Raw genomic sequence first — 6,666 nt, 5'->3', positions numbered from 1 at the left:
CAGTGGAAGTCCTGAGGAAGACATCACTAAGAAATTGTTTAAATAGTAATAATATGGCCCTGACCGGTTTGGCTCAGTGGATAGAGCGTCAGCCTGCGGACTCAAGGGTCCCAGGTTCGATTCCGGTCAAGGGCATGTACCTTGGTTGCGGGCACATCCCCAGTAGGGGGTGTGCAGGAGGCGGCTGATGGATGTTTCTCTCTCATCAATGTTTCTAACTCTCTATCCCTCTCCCTTCCTCTCTGTAAAAAATCAATAAAAAATATATTAAAAATAAATAAATAATATGAAGTGACATGTAAAAAATAGCAAATAGCATTTCAAAACACACCGTAGAGAACTGAAATGCACAAATATGTCGCCATCTATATTGATATGCTGTAGATGAGGCCCCTAGATCCATAAGAAATGCAAAAAATTCACTGTTATTAACTCATTCTCCAATTGCCCCCCTTAAAAGTCAAACTGCCCCCCTGGGGGTGGGGGGTGTGTACCCACGTGGGAACCAGTGGTCTAAAGGAAACAGGTCAGACTTTACAGAGTAAGAACATACTCTATATTTTATTGTTTATTTTTTATTTTTTTAATTATTATTGTTTTTTTACGGAGAGAAAGGGAGAGGGATAGAGAGTTAGAAACATCGATGAGAGAGAAACATCGATCAGCTGCCTCCTGCACACCCCCTATTGGGGATGTGCCCGCAACCAAGGTACATGCCCTTGACCGGAATCAAACCTGGGACCCTTGAGTCCACAGGCCGACACTCTATCCACTGAGCCACACCGGTTAGGGCCATACTCTATATTCTGTTATTTCAGAGTTCCTAAAGGCATTCTGTTGCTTTAAGACAGAAGTTAAAATCCTGCATGCCTGCAGGGCCGGGGCCCGGGCTGTCTGTCTGCAGCCGCGGTCAGTGGGCGCCTGGGTGCACCCACCTTCCCGGTGCAGGGGGTTCCCGCTGCTTCCCCTCCAGGGGTGACCTGGGCGGCGGAAGGTTAATGACCCCAGGAAGGACGTCCCCCTCAGGAACATGCAATCGTGGGACCGTGTTCTCTCTGCCCATTTCATCGAAGTCACGGGCTGCCTTCGTTTCGCCCACACGAAGCTGTGGTCATTTCTTCCCCAAATGCGGTGCGAGTGGCTGCTCTGCTTTCGCTGACCCTCGAGCTGGGGGCGATGCAGAAGGAACTGTGTGTGCAGAGGCGGAAAGTTCTCCTTTTCGATCTCTATGCTTCTCTCTCAGGACGTCACCAGCCCTATAAACACTGGGATGGGAGAGCCCCCAAAATGCTGTTGGCAGCACCGGGAAAATTGTCTCTGCTAGTGGCTACCCACAGGGCACGAGGTTCCAGGGAAGCGCTGTTTGACTAATGGATCGATTCTTTTTTTTTTTTTTTAATATATTTTTATTGATTTCAGAGAGGAGATGGAGAGAGAGATAGAAACATCAATGATGAAAGAGAGTCATTGATCGGCTGCCTCCTGCACGCCCCCTACTGGGGATCGAGCCCACAACCTGGGCATGTGCCCTTGGCCAGAATCGAACCTGGGACCCCGCAGTCCGCAGGCCGACGCTCTATCCACTGAGCCAAACCGGCCAGGGCAAATGGATCGATTCTTTAAAAGTATTTGGGGGGGTGTTTTGGTGCGTGTACGACTGCTGGATCCATGGGTGGGCGCAGAACGCACAGATGATTGATAAGGAGCTTTTTAGTACGGAATATGTGGTCCGTGCTGACAAAGGCCTCTTCAGAGAGAACGGGAGGTTATGAAAAAAAATGTCAGCTTCACCTCGCCCGGTTCACGTTTCTCCCTACCTGACCACGCCGACAGAAGTGGATCGGATTCGGTGTCAGAATACAGGAAAAGAAAACTGTAATTATTTTACTATCCCCCTGGGTCCAGACTCGGGTGCAAGGAGTTCGTGAGGGTAAAGCGAAAACAGAAACTGCCTTGTGCTCCACGTTGCTCGTTTTTTTTAAAAACAACTTTTTACTCTGCACCAGACCCGGGCATTTTCAGCATGATCGTATTACTTGGTTTTTACTGCCAACATAAATGAAAATGAATATTTCTTCATTTCCAGCATTAGACATGTTCCATGTTGGAAACACGGTAAATCCAGAGTATTGTGATTCCTGTGAACACGTGACACCATCTATGGCATGCACAGGGTCCCCGGTATTTGAAATGCTACGTTAGCCAGAGCCTTCCGCTCTTTGCCACCCACCTGGTCCTTCTCCGTAGCGGCCCGGTCAGTGAGTGCCCTTGCTCTCAGCTCTCTGCGGAAACCTTAGCGAGGGCCAGGCTTTGCCCCAGGCGGGCACTACAGAGCCCACTACCGCCGTGAGAGAGGATTAGAGACCAGTTCCAAGGGACTTGCCGTGGAACCAACTCTGAGCACAGCTGAAGGGAAATGCCGCCACAGCAACCCCTGTTCTTTCACATTTTCCCCATAGACTGGGACCCTTTCTGCAAGTTGCTTGGGGCTTCCATTTCTGGAGAATAACAACTCCTTTCCCCCAGGGTGGTTGGGGGAAATTGGATCATGCGAAAATGTTGGATGCCAGGCACCGTGCCAGCAGCTTTATAGGTAAGGAGAGGACGCCCAGAGAAGGTATAAGATGGGCCGAGGACAAGGTCCGCACCGCAGCGGGGAAGTGAGGCTGTTCCGCCTTTCCCTGTCAGGGTCCTGTGCTGACATCCTTCAAGGGATGAAGCTGAAGACCAAGCTCACTGTCTCCTCCCCAGCTCGTGCCCGGCCTCTGGGCATCCCGGTTGGGTGGGTAGCACCCATTCCCCGATCTACCCAAACCAGGGGCCTGGGGTCGGCACATCGTCCCCATTTCCTGTCCACCTTCCCCCAGGCTCGGTGCAAGCTCCAAGGACAAGTGCCATCCCCAGCCCACCCCTGCCCTGGAGGCCCACGATGAGGATCCTGACCTCGCGCCCAGCTCCTTCTAAGCGCCCCTACCTACCTGGTCTGTTGGCCCTTCTCTCTCCCGTTCCCCCACCCCACCCTAGGGGTCTTTCCCACGCACAGATCTGACCCTAACATTTCTCTGCTTGCAGCCGGGGCTCCCCGTCCCGCTCCGCTCCTCGCAGGCCTCCCAGGCCGCCTTGCCCCTCCCGCCCGGGGAGTTAGCGGTCCACATCCCCGCCCTGTGCACAGAGCCCTCTCTGGAAGGCGGCCTCCACATCACGTGGCCAGGGACCTCTGGAGCATCCTTTAGGCTCGGGTTTTTCCTCAGAAGGCCCTGCTCCCCTGTCTCCAGGTGTCGGTTATTCTACTCTGTGCCGCTAAGGCTCCGGCCACGTATCTCCTTGGCACGCATCTTCCTGCGGAGAAATGACTGACTGTGTGTACGCGCCCGCTCCCCCCATAACCTCGAACTCCTGGAGGGAGCGGGTTTTTATTTCCTTGCGATTTTACACGGTGCCTGGCACGTAATGAGCTCTCCATAAAACGTTTGTGGAATTCCAAGGACTGGGTGGCCATCAGGGCTGACGGACCGAGGAGGGAGGCGGCAGGCCAGGCCGATGGTTCTGGAAAGAGAGGGGTCACGGATAACCTCCCTGGACAGACGCCTAGAGAGGCGGCCATGGGTGCGAAACAGGAGCAGATGGTCGGGATTCTGGAATAAGGCCTTGGGGCGATGAAGACCCGGATCCTGAAACATTAAATGATTTCAGAATGACTCGGTGCTGACTTCTTTTTACCTGTAACTGCTTATTGGAACTCTCCTCTCTCTCAATCAATCTCTCTCTCTCTTTCTCTCTCTCCCCGCCCCCCCCCCATTATTATGTGACTAGTTGCCCACCATTCATGCGTTCTAGGCTGAAGAAACCCTGGGCAAACCCTTCTAACTGTGCGGCTGGCCCTGCACAGATCCAGCGGAGTGTCTCCAAGGAAGGGGTGAGGCCGGGCTGTGTCCCCCACTGATGACCCGCCACCTAATTGACACCGAGCCGCTGTTCGGGCTAGCGCTGCCCTGCAGAAACTCCTTCATCATATTTTATTGTATTTGCCTGTCCCCTGACCTGTCTCCGATAGGTTTTTATTAAAGCGAAGCCACCAGAATTACAGCCATATTTCAGCCATAGACACGCAACGACTTTTACACAAGAGTGAGCTGTGTTTTCTCGTATTTTGTTGACTTCTCGGATAAAGCCACACACAGCGTCCTTGCGTGTCCCCAGCCACGCTTCACGTGCTCAGTGGCCGCCCGTAGCCGCGGGCGAGCATTCCCGGGGCCGCCGACAGTGGCTCTGGGCGGGGCTGCTCTGGAGGGAGGACACCAAAGGTGACACACGAACCACAGGCGAGCGAGACGGCTTCCAGTAGGGCTGAGGTCCCGGGACGGGAACGGAGGCGATGGAGCAGGGAGTGTGTGCGGAGGGTGCGGACGGCTGGACGGGGCGGCCGGGCGGAGCTGGGCCTGCGGTCAGAGGAGCGTGGCCTGTGTGGGGACAGAAAGGTCAGCGTCGCCCGGGCTCGGTGAGAGCAGAGGCGAGGCGAGAAGCAGGGCGTGCGAGAGGCGCAGGGCCGTACCCTGCAGGGCACAGAGGCCGTGGTGCGGGCCCGGCGGTCTGTCTAATTGCGACGGAAAAGCACCGGAGAGTTTTTAACAAGGAGTGACGTGACCCGGGTTTTACTGTTAGAACCCTGCTCTGGCTACTGGAAGCGGATGTGATAAAGGCGAGGTTCCAGGCCTGGGAGAGAGAGAGTAATAAATAAATGGAAGGACGTGGCAGGGGAAGAGGGTCGAGGGGACGTTTCAAGGGGCGTGTTTGTTGGTGCCCTGTGTATATGCTGTCCCCGAAACTGTCTCTAGAAACTCGGACTTGGAATGGACCGATCTGAAAAGGTGAGTCCACGCAGGACCAAGAGGAGGGCCAGAGCTAAAGAGGGGTGTTCCGTCTCCCCGGACCCCTCCCTCACGCCCCCCGTTAGGGCAGCAATGCAGCAGGAAGGGGTCAGGATGCCAGCAGGTGGGTGAAGGATCGAACACCGTGGGCTCAGCCCGCACAGGAGGCAGGCACGTTCTGGGGAGTCTGGGAACGCTCTAAACAGGGCATCGGCCCTGGCACAGCCACCGGGGGGCGCGCTATATGCCATTCCAGAGAGGACCGAAGTCAGAGGTGTGGCAGAAGACCCTGGCAGTGGGAAGGTGGATACTGGGGAAAGGGAAAGGCCAGGAAGGCGACTTGTTGGAATCCGGACTAATTCCCTAGTTCTGCAGGGACTCCAAAGTTAAAATAGATAAAAAAGTCAGCCAACACAGTGTCTCTCGTGTTACGTCTCCAACAGGAAGACAAACGATTCTGCCGGGATACGGGAACATCAGCGACGGCTCCTGTTGGAGACGGCTCTCCTGTTAACTAGTCTCGGATGAAGCAAACCCCTCAGCATCTGAGGCTGTTTCTGAATCAGTACATAGGAGGCCTGCCTTTAGTTCTCATGTTTCTTAGATGGGTCTCAGGGCTAAAGTGATAGATGATTTATCAAAATTCCAGAAAGTCTTGGCATGTGTGAGTGTGTGAGTGTGAGGTGTGTGTGTGTGTGTGTGTGAGGTGTGTGTGTGTGTATGTGTGAGTGTGAGGTGTGTGTGTGAGGTGTGTGTATGTGTATGTGAGTGTGAGGTATGTGTGTGTGTATGTGTGAGTGTGAGGTGTGTGTGTGTGAGAGGGGTGTGTGTGTGTGTGAGGTGTGTGTGTGTGAGGTGTGTGTGTGTGTGAGGTGTGTGTGTGTGTGGGTGTGAGGTGTGTGTGTGTGTGAGGAGTGTGTGTGTGTGAGGTGTGTGTGTGTGAGGTGTGTGTGTGTGGGTGTGAGGTGTGTGTGTGTGTGAGGTGTGTGTGTGTGTGAGGTGTGTGTGTGTGAGGTGTGTGTGTGTGGGTGTGAGGTGTGTGTGTGTGTGAGGTGTGTGTGTGTGTGAGGTGTGTGTGTGTGTGTGAGGTGTGTGTTTGTGAGGTGTGTGTGTGTGTGTGAGGTGTGTGTGTGTGTGGGTGTGAGGTGTGTGTGTGTGTGTGTGAGGTGTGTGTGTGGGTGTGAGGTGTGTGTGTGTGAGGTGTGTGTGTGTGTGAGGTGTGTGTGTGGGTGTGAGGTGTGTGTGTGTGAGGTGTGTGTGTGTGTGTGTGAGGTGTGTGTGTGTGTGTGAGGTGTGTGTGTGTGTGTGAGGTGTGTGTGTGTGTGGGTGTGAGGTGTGTGTGTGTGTGTGTGAGGTGTGTGTGTGGGTGTGAGGTGTGTGTGTGTGTGAGGTGTGTGTGTGTGTGAGGTGTGTGTGTGGGTGTGAGGTGTGTGTGTGTGAGGTGTGTGTGTGTGTGTGTGTGAGGTGTGTGTGTGTGAGTGTGAAGTGTGTGTGTGTGTGAGGTGTGTGTGTATGTGTGAGTGTGTGAGGTGTGTGTGTGTGTGTTTGTGTGTGAGTGTGAGGTGTGTGTGTGTGCGTGTTTTAGAAACGAGCTATTTTTCCAAAAGAAGCTTTTGGAAAAACAACATCAAAAGTAGATAAAGAAGGGAAAAAAAGACAGAACTCATGACTAAACTCGGTGCTAGTAGCTTTAAGTCAGGGCATTAAACATCGACTAGGAAGCAGCAGGTAACGATGGGAGGTTGGTATAGCCAAGGAGATAGTCTGCCGTTACGTGCACTGAAAAGGGAGGCAGGAA

Source organism: Plecotus auritus (genome assembly GCF_963455305.1).
Source record: "Plecotus auritus genome assembly, chromosome: 8".
Lineage (NCBI taxonomy): Eukaryota > Metazoa > Chordata > Mammalia > Chiroptera > Vespertilionidae > Plecotus > Plecotus auritus.
The sequence above is the reverse complement of the archived record's forward strand: the minus strand, read 5'-3'. Positions refer to the sequence as shown.